A 14,915-nucleotide genomic window follows, 5' to 3' on the forward strand; every position below is an offset into this window, starting at 1 on the left:
ATCCCAGTGCTTAGAATCATTGCTGATACAGAACGGGAACTAAATAACTATTTGTTCAATGAATGATTAACTACTTGAGTCATGGGAGGGATTTCAGAATAGGTTACTTTTAAAAAGTGTTCATGAACACCTAAAAATGTAAGTGACGGTTAGCTTCAACTCACTTATTTTCTTCTCTGACCTGGCCAGTAACCTTGAAAATCAGAGATGTGAGCTATGTGACCATATGAATACAATGGCATTGTGGGGGAGAGAAGATTCCTCCCTTTCCTCTTGGTTCGCCACTGCTGGCAAATAATCAAATTAACATCAGGTGAATTGACAGGAAAAAAAGCAAAATTCATTGCATATATATGGGAAATCTACATAGACATGAAAATGGTTAGGCAAAATGGGGATATATGTTATCTTGCACTAAGGAGAAGGGGATAGGGGTTTGGAGCTTCAAAGGAGAGAAAGGTAACTCACAGGAAGATCAAAAGATCACAAGTTTGACAAACAAATGTTTGCTGGGTTATGCCAAAGACAATGGGTCAGAGAGGAATTTTAACAAGCAGATTTTGCTAGGTTCCTCCCTGTCTACCATATCTAGCCCACAGTCATTGGAATTGGCTCCAGTGATAGTTCACTTCCTAGAACAGATCTCCTATCTAAATTCCTTTAGGTAGTTAAAGGGACAGCCGAGCTCTTCCTTTAAGGTCCTAATTGCCCTTAGCTTAAGAAAATTTACATGTCAAATACCTTAGCATTTAACAAGGTCTTTCATGACACCCATGCATTTGGAATAGAGGCCCCTTTCGCTGGAAATCACATAGATTTTACTCTGTAGCCAGAGTATTTTGATGCTATACTACAGTATGAGTTTCCAGTGTCTTTGAACCATGAGCATTTTTAAGACTATGATGAAAGTTGTAGAGCCTTATCATAATTTATCACAAAATTCATCAAGTTCCTACTGATTCATGAATTTTGTAATAGAATATTTTCAGTGGAAAACTTCCTGGTCCTTTGTTTTTCATTGTTTTTCTTTTCTGGCTTAAAACGACATAAATATATTTTCTCAGAGTTCAGGGCTGGTTCTTTCTGGAGACTTGGTTATTTCCTGTTCAATAACTTTGTTAATTATTCAGATGAAGAAAGAGAAATCTGATGTACTATGTTTGAATATGACAGATAATGGGAAAGATATTTACATTAGAAGGTATAATCAAAATATAAAAAGAGAGAGAAGAGTAGTTGTGATGGATAGTGTTTTAGTCAATAATAAGTTTTATGTAAGATAACATTTTAACATGACCACCAAAAGCAGCTAATATGATTTTAGGCATTAATAGAATAAAGCAGGTGACAGCATAGGCTGTATTGCATTGCATGCAGCATACTGGGAATACACACGGCATTCTAGGCACTGACTTTTAAGAAGAATATGGACAAATATATTCAGAGGCATTTGACAGCAGTGGTAAAGAAACATGAAATTGGTTCTGATAGGCAACCACTGATTGAAATTGAAAATTTTAATGGAGGAGTGACCCTTTACAAGTATCAGCTGGTTCCAAACACTTGAGACACTTTAAGATGAAAAAAAATCATTAGACTTATTCCACATGGCTATAAGTCATAAATGTAGGAACAAAGTTTGTAAGAACACATTTTAATTTAATAGCAGGAAAAATAGTAAATGCAGTGTAACAATGGAATGGGCTGCCTTAAGAGACAAAACGCCCCTGCCCTACCACTGAGTCTAGTAAAGGAGAGGCTCTGTAATTAATTGGCAACAATGCTGGAGAGGGGATTCAAGTATAAGACAGGAGATTGGAAACTTGATGACTATTGTACTTCCTTCCCATTCTCAGAATGGAATCAAGTATATAAGGTGGTTGCAAAGAAACTCCACACCCAATCTGTCCACAGGCAGTGAGAATCTGAAAGTCACTCTAATTTAGAATGTTGAGAAACTCATCCTCTCGAAGCCTATTAAGCTCCTTAGCTGCTCAAGATTTCTTTTACCCAAATAAATATATGGAAATGACCTCATTTAAACATATAAAAACATTGAGATATCTTCATTGAAAAAACAAACTTGGCATATGGAACACTGGAGAAGAAAAAAACAACAACTAAGTCTAGTTTTTTCCAAAAGGTGGGTTGCTAACAGTTTGTTAGGTTTGGAGACACGGAAGTACAGGAATGAATTCAATGGCACCCCAGCTGCAACACTTTTTGGCAGGTAGAGTTCTGATTACAAATTGCAAAAATGCTTCATGTTTCATGTTTATGACAGAATCATTTAAATATGTCATCCACCAATGGCAAGCAGATTTAATCAATTGTGGGGATTGCAGTTGTCTGTCATTTACTAACATGAGGACAGAGGTTGAACAAAACTGTTTTCTACCTGTCATCTACCTAATAAACAAATATGTCAAGACACCTACAGATTCTGTAAACACAGCAAATCTCTGGAGGTGGAGAAAGAAGGAGGATTAGTCAGGATGCCAATGGAAGAAGATAAGGAAGAATATAAGATAACTTTCCATTGATTTTCAGTTCTATGCTTGGTGACTTCACATGTATTATTAACACTTCCCTACAAATATTTCCCCAGAAAGAATCATCCTCACTTTTAAGGGCAAAGCAGCATACTTAAAGTAGTTAAATATCTTGCCCAATCTTCACAGTTAAGAAATGATTGAACATGGGTCTGTCTGATTCCAAGAATGACAATCTTTTCACTACAACAGCCCCCCACAATAAGTGCTGAGTTTCAGAATATTTAGATGGGACAATATATAGTAGACTTTATTGCCTTTCAACTATCTTCAGCATACCTTGTCCCTGCTTGCTTTTCTTCTTTTGTTACCCCACTCCTCAAATGCTATAGGCCAGACAGATTGAACACCTTGTGTGTCTCCCCCAAAATGCCAGGCTTTCAGTCTTTTTGCCTTTGAACATTCTGTTCGCTCTGATTTCCTCCTTCACTTGCTGCCCAAACCCTATGTTTCCTCCAAGATTAACACAAATTTAACTTTTCCAGAAAATCTTTCTTGTCCATCTTAGATGTAACTGCCTTCCCTGTGTGATTCTATAGTACTTGGTGGAGACACAAGGATATCACATCCTCTATCAGGCTGTATTGTTTATACTTATCTCTCTGCACACTAGTTTGCAACCTTTCCAAGGCAAGAACTACCACTTGTTCTCACATTTTACCTCTAGCATCTAGATAAGTGCCTAGAATATAAGTATGCACTTTAAAAGCTGAAAGAATGAATGAATGAATGAATGAACAAAGAGCAACAATATCAATAATAAAATGAATGAATGGGGTAGGCAGGTCTAAATTAGTATTGGGCAGACAGATTGTTGTATAAATCTAAGTAAAAGATCTCAGATGAACAATTTCACAATAAATCAGGGAATGTTTCATTTAACCAGGAGTCTCCATTTTCCCTTCATTGAAGAAGAGCCATATCCTCCAACTAGATTTGGATCTCTTCCAAGTTGTCCTACCTTAGTACCAAGTTTGGTGCACTTAGTAAGGAGAGGTCTACTTCCTTCCACAATCTCTAGACTCTGAGCAATTTAGAAGCAGAGATTCTAACAGCTACAGCCTTGGTCCACCTCTCCACTGAGTGCTACAGATGTAATTCTGTTTACACTTCAACAATGAGCAGATGTTAGTTCACTATCCCTAATGTATGTGTCCTCTGCTCTATGGCAGCATTTGGATTGCCTTGTCTTGCTTCCAACTGTTCTAGTTTCCTTTGCCTCTTGATCGAGAGACAAAAACAGAAAGGAACAAAGAAATAAGCTACATATATCATTTTTCAATTTTCTTGTGTGAAACCCTGTGACTGCCTCATTTCAATCAGAAGGAAATTAGTTCTTTGTCCTTTGAAGTGAAGCTGAGTCACTCATAATTTGAAAACAATGCAACAGTAGAGAGACAAAGTAGTGACTAGAAAGGAATGCATGTAAGATGATCTGACTTCTTTCTAGTCCTAGCTCTACCACTAGCCAACTATGTGACCTTGGACAAGCCACTTAACCTCTTCAGGCTTTGGTTTCTCCATCTGTAAAATTAGAAGTTTGGACCATAAGTTCCCTAAAGTCCCTTTGTGCTCTAAAATATGTCTTGAACACAAAAGCATGAATACAAAGCAGTTGTACCATAGCATAGAACCCCACGTTTTAAAGAGTTACAGACTTAGTCTATGAACAAACATAAATAAAATGCCCACTGTTCTATTCCTCTGTTGTTTGGTTGCATACATGTTTGAAACATGTGATTCAAATTCAAATACAATATTCTGAGCCTGCCACAAGGACATTGCTAAGGCACGCAACCTTGCTACTCCGGTCTACATGCCCCAAACAGGCTTTGGAAGACCCTGATTTCTTCTGTAGATGCCATTGTATTGATTTTATGGGACAGGACACATTGATAATTCGGGATGGCCCTAACTCGTCTGACTACATTTGGGTTTTGTTGGGGCTTTTTTCATTTGTTTTAGGTTTGTTGTCGTTGTTGTTAACATTAGAAAATTGCATTCTGGAGAGAGGGTGGAGAACTGGAATAAGGGTTTTCATAAGATGCTAAATTCATAACCAAAATGAAGTAATGGATGAAAAGATTGCAGAAGGTAATGAGTCATGAATGAGAGAGTTATCGTTACCAGTAGAAAGCAGGGGGCCAGAAAGTAGGTAGACAGAGAAATAAAAACCTGGAAAACACATCTATTCCAATCTTAAGAAAAGAAAACGGAAAGTCACATCTGGGCAGGAAAAACAAAAAACTAAAGTGGCCAAATTCCAGAGAGTAAGGTGACTGGTTACACTCCGGGTCGGTGGTTTAGACCTAAGAGATCTTCCACAATCAAAAGCACAGGACAAGGTGGAGAGGACAGATGTGAATTTTCAGTTGTCAAAGGGCTCTTCACTCTGATCCAGGCAAAAACCTGCTGCCAGAGAATCACTCCAGAGAACATACAGGCAAATAGATGAATGAGGCCATTTCACTAGTCTGCCAGAGTTCAAAGTGACTGCCAGATCAAGGTTCAGACTGACTGTCCATGTGGTTCACAGAACGCTGTGGCACTATGGTGTCAGAAGTCAGTCTCACAATACAGGGAACCTCAGAAAAAAAGGGATAACATTACCACACTGCTATCCAACCTTCAGGAGGTCCTCCCACCTGTGGGTTAATTAAAGACAAAAAGCTTCAGGCTTTTCCGCCCTCCCACCGCGCATGCGCACTCGGCCAACCGGCGTGGCGCGGCGTGGCGCGGCGTGGCGCGGCGTGGCGCGGCGTGGCGCGGCGTGGCGCGGCGTGGCGCGGCGTGGCGCGGCGTGGCGCGGCGTGGCGCGGCGTGGCGCTGGGGAGGGATGTGTGCAGCGGAGGGATGTGTGCAGCGGAGTGTAGCAGCGTGGACGGAGTGCGGCAGAGTGCAGCGCAGTGCGGGGATGAACAGCGGAGAGCATGAAGACACCAACACGGCTGCTAGAATCGGTAATGAACCTACCCGGTGTGGGCTGGTTGTGCTATACCATCAAAATCAGAAAAGTAGATAATATTGGTCTCAAAGGCCAGATACCCCTCAAAGCCTCACCTATTTTTCATGGGGAAATTTACCCTGGTCATAGCTTACTATGGTGAGGGAACCGGATGAAAATCAATGACCAGGCAAGACAGGGTTGGTTTGAAAGCACTGAACCTAATGGCCCTGTCAAAGGATGGCAACTGTTTGGCCAACTTGCACCCATTTCTCCTCTCAGGTTTATGGCACATGTTACATCTAATGCCAACACTCTGGTCCCGTGAGCCTGGGAATCCTTCTGATGCAAAGTTCTTGACAGCCACCACTAATTGATTGATAGATGAACATTTATTTGCACATGAGATTTGTATATTTTCTCCATCTAAAATGTAATTCAGGGGCCTCCCTGGTGGCCTAGGAGTTCAGTCTCAGCGCTGTCACCACAGTGGCCTAATTTCAATCCCCAGCCAGGGAGCTACCCACATGGCATAGCAGACCTCTCCTGACTCTGCCACTATTCCTTTCAGCAGTGTATTTCAGCAGATCCCCACCTGTTCTGCTCTCCACTCTTGTCTCTGGTGAATCCTCTCACCCCTTGCACCTCTGGCCTATACCCCAGTTCTATGCAAAACAAAACAAAACAAAAACTTCATTAAAAAAAAAATAAAATGTAATACATTGTTAGAGCAACTATACTTTTAAACTTCATCAACCTCAAAAAGCTTTTTCTGTGTCACTCTGATGTCCCTGATGTCACTCTATATGCTACAGATGTTAACTGGGCCCTTGGAATTAAGGACAAAAATCATCTCATTTTTATATGTCTGCAACATAGATACAGTGACTGACAAAGCCTACCCAAACAAGCTTCTGCCTTGCATCTTGTGGTTAACACCTTATGACCCATAACAATGACCTTAAGGTAACGTAACAGGCTGTAGCACCATGGATGTGCTGACTCAGTCACAGTAAATAAGGTCTTAGGTTTTAATTCTGTGGGACGGTTCCATGCATGTACCATTCATAACATTTTTTATTTGTAAAGTGCTCCAATTTCCCAGGGAAATCATTCTAGAAATAGTTATCACCTTTTTAGTAATTCTTCAGGAAAAAAATATTTCTGGAGCCTGGTTGTAATGGTGCCTTCCCAACTGAATATAAAAGGCCGAAGGGTCACCTAGTTTTAAAATATTTCCTCCTGTCAAATAAAACCCTTCCTTTTGAAAAGATTTGTTTCTGGTCTCCTGGACTGATTTACAAGCGATGTAAACACACTGACATACACTATACCCTTTCCCATTTTAGGATTTTCACAGAAATGAGAACAACTTATTAAAAAGAACAGTGTTAGAGCCATTTTGCAGGCTTCTGCTGAAGAAATCCCATTATTGATAAGGAAGCCTTATGTTTTCTATGTTTAAGGCAAGTAAGTATCTGTGTTTCCTACCTTTAATTTATATGGAGCTTGATAATATTTGTCAGTTCAGAACTAAACCAAAAGTAGAAAGAAACTGGAAATATATAATTTTGTTAAATATAGGAAAATAAGATTATGAATTTTAGTATTTGAAAGCAAGTTTTAAGTGGAAGTGATTATATTAAGGAATATTTCCATCTATGAATGTAAACAGTTTTACTTTATTGCAAAAACAAATTTCTACTTCAAAGAATCATAATTACAGTTTCATTTCATTGTTTTGCTTTTAAACAAAACCCAATCACTTTACAAATAGATCCTGAGTGCTACAGGACTCCCCAAAAGTTAGTGGTCCTTATGGATTTTACTCAATAATATCGTATGATTCAAATATAGCGAGTATTAACTGAATCCCATTCAATTATATAAGAACTTTACCGAGAATTCAGATGCTTGTTTTAAATTTCTAGAAAGATAGTAATATTAATTTAAAAAATAATATCATCTGGTAATCAATATATCTATTGCTCAGATATATTTTTAAGAATATATGTGGAAACATCCAGTAATTGTCTTTCACTTTCTGACTTATTTCACTCAGCGTAATCACCTCAAATTCCATCCATACTGTTGTAAAGGTTGGTACATTTCTCCCATTATTAATACTAGTTATATGTTATCATCCCTTTTATACAAACAAGGAAACTGAGACTCATTCAAGAAAAATATTACCCCTAGAAATAGTTTTACAGCTTTACTTCTGGCTCAGCAACCTGTTATTTTTTTTTAAGATTGATTTATTTATACAAGAACGGGGGTACAGGCCAGAGGTACAGGAGGGTGAGTGGATTCACCAGAGACAGAGCAGGGAGCAGAACAGGCAGATGGACAGACCAAAAACACTGCTGAGAGGAGCAGCGGGCGAGACAGGAGAAGTCTACCATGTGGGTATCTCCCTGTCCAGCTGGGAATCAAACCCACATTGCAGAGGTTGTGGACAGCTTCACAGCACTGCACTCAACCTGCTGTGCCACCAGGGAGGCCTCAGCAACCTGTTATTAATCTTGAAGTTACAGTAGACAGTAAATAGTAACTTTATTTTTGTTCCCAAACAATACTGCTTCCTCTCAGTCTAGAGTAACTTCAAGCCATGTGGATGATTCTGAAAAAAGGTCTAAAGACCCAAATGATTCTGTATTTTCCATTACCTGTGTTTTGTTGTTGGGACATGGGGAAGACTTTTCAATTAGTTCATAACCAAATAAATGTTTCTACATACTTAATAACATAAAGGAAGTGAATAATTTAGGGTAAAGGGAGAGTACAGGAAGAGCAGAAGAAATAAAAAGGAAGATAAAATAAAAGAAATTTTAAAAGGAAATGAAAGAGCAAAAGGTGAACAAAAAATGTTTCAATCCCTGTCTAGCGTATATTTTCTTGTTCTTTTAAGAAATAGGCAACATGGTCCACTTTCTCATCTATAAGCTGAAATTAATACATTTTTTACCCATCAAAAAAAGAAAGCAATAGACGACATGACTTCATGAACGCACCCATAACAGTATCTTTCACAAGAGGGCACTGGTACACAAGATGACAGGATGGATAAGAGAAAAGTGACCTCACAGCAACAGAAAGAAGGTATTTCTTCACCGTTTGGAACGCATTGTTGAGACATTCTCTTTATGCAGTTCACGTCTTCTGCTACCCAGTGTATGCTCTGGGGCACTTGAAGAGTAAAAAGCCTTATCTGTCTTTATATCAAGATGAAGATCAAGCCTTTTTAGTCCAAAATAGAAAATGAAAGAAAAAACATAAATATTGCATTGCCAAGGAAAGTTAGGGGACATAAACTATTATATGAAATTACTGATATTTTTGAACAATTTTATAAAATGCTTTCCTCTAGTCCGACTTTTTATGTTAGTCAATGGTTTTACTGTTACATAACCAAACCCACAAATATTATCCTCATGGCTAGATCTATTTGAGATCATTTCAGAGCATTTTAACAAGACAATTCAACAGAGCTATAAAAAAAAGAAAGTGGTTGTTTTCCTAACTCTGTTCATTCCTCAGACTTGAGAGGCCATCAATCAGGTCTGAGTGAGAGTCTAAGTTTTAAGTCAACTACAATGGGAAATGAACACTGCACCTAAACTGGAAAGCCCTCAAAAATACAATTCCCTCTGTGAAACTGCAAATGATCCTCATAGAAAGGAGGGAAGGGAATGATGCTTTTATAAGCCAATGCCATCATACAGGTAGCTTTCTGATGAACTATTTAGGACATTTTTTAATGGAATGATAGAAGTCATTTTAGAATATTTATATATTTGAAGCTTAAATAACATTCTATTAAATATAGTTGTCCCTCATGAGTACTCTCTAATTGCAGCGTGGTGAGTACTAGCTAGTACTCATTCTATTTAGTAATGTGCATCCAGAGATTCACTAAGCAAAGCAACGGGTGCTGTTTAATTCATGTGAATCAGAAACATAAAGAACAGTTACATAGCATTTAAGACTTTGCAGAATGCTTTCATATGCGTTATTTAATGATCCACTTGAGAAGCCTTAAGGAAGAATGATTAATTTCTCCATTGACTTGTAGAAGAGAAAATGACAAGTAAAAGAAAATTATTGACCTGAGTCACACTGCTAATAGGTGGTAGCTCAGGAACTGGAAGCCATGGCTTCTTGCTCTAAAGCTCATGCTTGTTACTCTTCACCACCTCCTTTTAGAATGAACTTAATGCCACATAACTGAGAAATGTGAGCCCACTTTTGTGTTTCACAGAAATTACATATTAAAATGTTCAATTATTAGGGCCTCCCCTGTTGGCACAGCGGTTGAGCGCTGGGCTGCGAGGCTGCCCGCAGCCTCTGCAGCGCCGGTTCATTCCCCGGCCGCTGGCGAGGGTCCCACAAAAAAAAAAAAAAAAGTTCAATTATTAGAATTCTGTTCATTCTAAGACATAACAGGCTATGGCTTCTATGTTGACAACAAAATCAAGAATTCTGTTTGATCATTTCTATTTTTATGAAAAGCGTAATTTTCTGAATAATTTAGTTTTTAACTATATAGAAGACTTCACCATTCTTAACATAGATTGGAAAAGCTTTTTTAAAAAAAAACAACAGACTCTTACAACTTAAATAAGAGTTCGATCCCCGGCCAGGGAGCTACCCACATGGCCCAGCAGACCTCTCCTGTCTCACCCGCTGCTCCCCTCAGCAGTGTATTTCAATCAGTCCACCTGTTCAGCTCCCCGCTCTGTCTCTGGTGAATCCTCCCAACCCCCATACCTCTGGCCTGTACCCCAGTTCTTGTATGCATAAACCTTTAAAAAAAACTTTTTTCCATTTGCGGAAGTCTATATTATTACTGTATAAAATTTTGAACAGATGGAATTTAAGTGTTTTATTTTAATAAATTTTAAGTCATGCCTAAGTAATTATATGCACATTTTAGTTTTACAAAATTGTGATTATGTTTCATTATATTGTTTTGTAACTTAATTTTTGTTAACAATATATCATGACCATAATCCATATTTGTATCCTTTGAAAATATGACTTTTTATGCTTTTAAGTTATTCATCAAATAATGTGACCTAATTTATTTGACCAAATCCTACTTGTTGGAAGGTGGACTTTTCCAGTTCTTCATGTTCTAAATTATAAAACTCTACTGAGAAAAGGGAGCTTTACTTGAAGCAGTTGGGACTGATGAATCCCCTCAAAGAGAGCAATATTAACTACTTTTCTTTATGTATCTAATAGTGAAATTGCTGGGTCGGGCAGATACATTTGTAATCTTTTGCGAAAGCTCCACACTGTTTTCCATAGTGGTTGCACCATTCTATATTCCCACCCACAGTGTAATTGGATTCCTTTTTCTCCATATCATCGCCAGCATTTACTGTAAAACTTAAGCTTTTTATTTTGAGATAATTGTAGACTCATATCTAGTTACAAGCAGTAGCACGGGAAGATCCAATGTGCCCTTTAACCAGCTTCTCCCAATGGTAGCACCTTACAAAACTGTAGCACAATACCATGACTAGGATATTGACATGGTACAGTCAGACTCTGGAACAATTCCATTACCACAAGGTTTCCCCATGATGCCCTCTTATAACCACACTTCTTCCCTCTCTTCCAACTTCTTCCCTAAAATACTGGCATACACAACAGTGTTCTCCATTCCACAATTTTGTCCTTTCAAAAATATTATGTAAATAGAACCATGTGGTATATAACCTTTTGGCATTGACATTTTCATTCAGCATAATTTTCTGGAGATTAATGCAGGCTGGCATGTATCTAAAATTCATTCATTTTTATTGCCGAATGGTATTCCATGATATGGACATAGCAGTTTAACCATTGCCCATTGACAGATTTTTGTTTCCAGGTTTTGACTTTCTACATAAAGCTAATGTAACCATTCATGTTTATTATTTTGTATGAAAATAAGTTTTCACTTCTCTGGGATAAATGCCAGGAGTGCAATTACTAGATTATGTTGTAGTTGCATTTTTTTTAAAAAAAGAAACTGCTAAACTATTTCCAAGAGAGCTAAACCACTTTACATTAGCAATGTATATGTGGTTCAGTTTCTTTGTGTTCTTGCCAGCATTTGGTGATGTCTCTTTTCTTTTAATACATTCTGGTATTGTACAGTGATGCCTCATTGTGGTTTTATTGCATGTCCCTAGTGGCTAGTGATTTTGAGCATTTTTTCATATGTTTAGTTTCCATATGCATAGTCTCTTTGGTGAAATGTCTCTGCATGTCTTTCCTATTGGCTTTTATTTTTTTACTATTGAGATTTTAGGGTTTTTTACATACTGTACACACTAGTCATTTGCACATAGTGGTTTGCAAATATGTCTTCATAGTTTATTGCTTTCCTTTTTTATACTCTTAACAGGGTCTTTTGCAGAACAAAAGCTTTAAATTTTAACAGTTTTCCTTTTATGGACTGTGGTTGTGGTATCAAATCTAGGAACTTTATTCTTAAATACCAAAGATTTTCTTCATTTTTTTCCCTAAAAGCTTTAAAGTTTACATTTTACGTTTAAGTACATGATCCATTTTGAGTTAATATTTTAAATATGGTATTAGACTAGGTCGAAGTTCATTTATTTGCCTAGGGATGCCCAATTGTTCCAGCATCATTCATTGAAAAGGATATTTTTTCTCCGTTTAATTTGTTTCACATCTTTGCCAAACTTCAGTTGGGCATATTGTGTGGGTGTATTTCTGGGTTTTCTGTTCTGTTCAATTGATCTATGTGTTTATCCCTCCATCACTATAAGTTTTAATTATGGTGACTATATGATATGTTTTGAAACTTGGTAGACTGATCCTTTTAACTTTGTCTTTAAAAAATTGTTTTAGTTGTTCTATCACCTTTTCTTTTCCATGTAAATTTTAGAATAATCTTGTCTATATATATTTAAAAGTTTTTTGGGGATCTTGTGAGAATTCACTTAAAACTGAATATTAATTTGTTAAGAATTGACACCTTTATTATATTGAGTCTTTCAATCCATGAAAAAGTATGTCTGTTTATTCAAATAATTTTTGATTTCCTTAAGAATTTTGTTTCAACATACAAACCCTCCTTATATTTTGTTAACTCTCCCCTTAGGTATTTCATTTTTTATTTTAGCAATTGTAAATGTTAGATTTTAAATTTGGGTTTCCATGTGTTTACTGCCAGTATATAGAAATACAATTAATTTTCATATATTTACCTTATATCCTGAAACTTTAATAAATTTATTCTAGAAGAAGCTTTGCTGATTCCCTGAAATTTGCAACATAAACAGGCATGTCATCTGCAATTAGGGAAGTTTTATTTCTTCCTTTCTGGTCTGTATGGCACTTTATTACATTGCCTTGCCTTATTATACTGGCTAGAATTTCCAAAATATGTTGCATGTATGGTGAGGTGAACATGCGAGCTTTGTTCTGGAGCTTAGGGTAAATGGGTAAATAGCATTCATTCTTCCCCCATTAAGTTTAATGTTAGTTGTAGGCTCTTTATAGCTCTTCTTCATCATATGGAGGAAGTGTTCCTGTATTTCTGTTTTTCTAAATTTTTATCATGAATAGGTGCTGAATTTTACAAAATGCTTTTTTTTTTTGATCTATTGAGATGATCCCTGGTTTTTATCCTTTGTTCTGTTAAAATGGTATATTATGTTGATTGATTTTTGTGTATTGAACACACTTGCAATTCTAGGATACAATCCATTTGGTCATGGTATATATTCGTTTTATATATTGCTGAATTTTGTTATCAGTATTTTTTGAGGATGTTTGCATTTATGTTCATATGGGTATAGATCTTTCCTTTCTTGTGATGTCTTTGTCAAGATTTGGTATCAGAGAAATATTAATACTAGTTTTGTAGCAACCTTCCCTGAGTAGGAAAGTGTTCTGTCCTCAGCTTTCCTAACAAAGTGCAGGATTGGTCTTAAATCTTTAAATATTACATAGAATTTTCCACTGGAGCCATCTAGAACTGGAATTTTCTTTTGAGAAGTGCTTTTTTAATCATTAATTTAATATCTTTAATGATCATAGGATAACTTTAATTATTTTATGTTGGTTGAGATTTTGCAATTTATATTTTTTAAGAAATGTGGTGCCTCCCCGGTGGCGCAGCGGTTGAGCACTGGGTTGTGAAGCTGCCCGCAGCCTCTGCAGCACTGGTTCGATCCCCGATCCCGGGCTGCTCCCCGGCAACTGGAGGAGGGTCCCACATGGTGCGCAGACCTCTCCTGTCTCCCGCTGCTCCCCTCAGCAGTGTACTTCAGTCTGCTTGCTCTCTTCCCCACTCTGGCTCTGGTGAATTCTTTCACCCTCCCGTGCTTCTGACTACCCAGTGCTTGTATAAATAAATAAAAATAAATCTTTAAAAAAAAAAAGAAATGTGTCTGTTTTCCAATTTGTCAAATTTAAGAGCTCAGAGTTTTTCATAGCATTCTCTTAGTATCTTCAAAATAATTACAGGATCTTTAGTGATAGCTCCTACTTCATTTCTGATGTTGATTATGTATTTTCTCTTTTTGTTACTGTCAGTCTTATTAGAGATTACTAAACTGTCCTCACTTTTTTAAAGAACCAACTTTTCATTTTATTAATTTTTCTCTGTATTTTCTACTTTCAATTTAATCAGTCTCTGCTGTTATCTTTACTATTTCTTTTGGTTGCTTTATGTTTATTTTATTCTTTTCTTACTAGTTTCTTAAGGTAAGAACCTAGATTATTAATTACAAATCTTTCTATTTGCATTCAGCTCTCTCTATTTTTTTTATCAGTAAGGGGTAACTATAGGTTTCCCTTCACTTTATTTTTTTTAATTTATTTATTTATTCATACAAGAACCAGGGTACAGGCCAGATGTGCAGGAGGGTGAGAGGACTCACCAGAGACAGAGCGGGGAACAGAACAGGCAGACTGACAAAATACACTGCTGAGGGGAGCAGCGGGTGAGACAGGAGAGGTCTGCTGTGCCACGTGTGACACTCACTGGTCGGCCAGGATCGAACCAGCACTGCACAGGCTGCAGACAGCTTCACAGCACTGCGCTCAACAGCCTGCACCACCAGGGGAGGCCCAACACTTTTTTTTTTTTTAATTGAAGTAATGTTAGCTTACATGAGAGCAATGTCAGGAGCCAGCACAATGAAGTAAAGTGGTGGACCATTTAGCTCTGTATCTTTCTTTTAATTCCATTTGAGACTTCCTCTCTCATCCATGAATCATCAGTATTTGTGCTGTTTAATTTTTGAGTGTTTAATAGTAGTTCTTTGCCTTTCTGTTACTAATTCTACTTTAAGTTTTTTATAGTCAAGAGAATGAATGTACTCTGCGTAATTTCAATTCTTGAGCTTTGTTTTGTGACTCAAAAATGTAGTGCATCTTGGTAACTATTT

The 14,915-nt window shown here is 37.3% G+C and overlaps 1 long non-coding RNA gene across 2 annotated transcripts; it reads left to right on the top strand.

Annotated features, from left to right (window-relative positions):
• Window positions 1-5,402: 5,402 nt before the first annotated feature.
• LOC119246569 (uncharacterized) lies at window positions 5,403-13,862 on the top strand. Of its 2 annotated transcripts, XR_005125529.2 has the most exons (4): window positions 5,403-5,512; window positions 6,846-6,966; window positions 7,559-7,595; window positions 13,615-13,862. It is a non-coding gene; the product is annotated as an uncharacterized LOC119246569 (long non-coding RNA). The 2 variants fall into 2 exon arrangements; XR_008552075.1 differs by lacking the exon at window positions 7,559-7,595.
• The last annotated feature ends 1,053 nt before the right edge of the window (window positions 13,863-14,915 follow it).

Source organism: Talpa occidentalis, unplaced genomic scaffold, assembly GCF_014898055.3.
Source record: "Talpa occidentalis isolate TD23 unplaced genomic scaffold, MPIMG_talOcc4v2.1 talOcc4.15, whole genome shotgun sequence".
Taxonomy (NCBI): domain Eukaryota; kingdom Metazoa; phylum Chordata; class Mammalia; order Eulipotyphla; family Talpidae; genus Talpa; species Talpa occidentalis.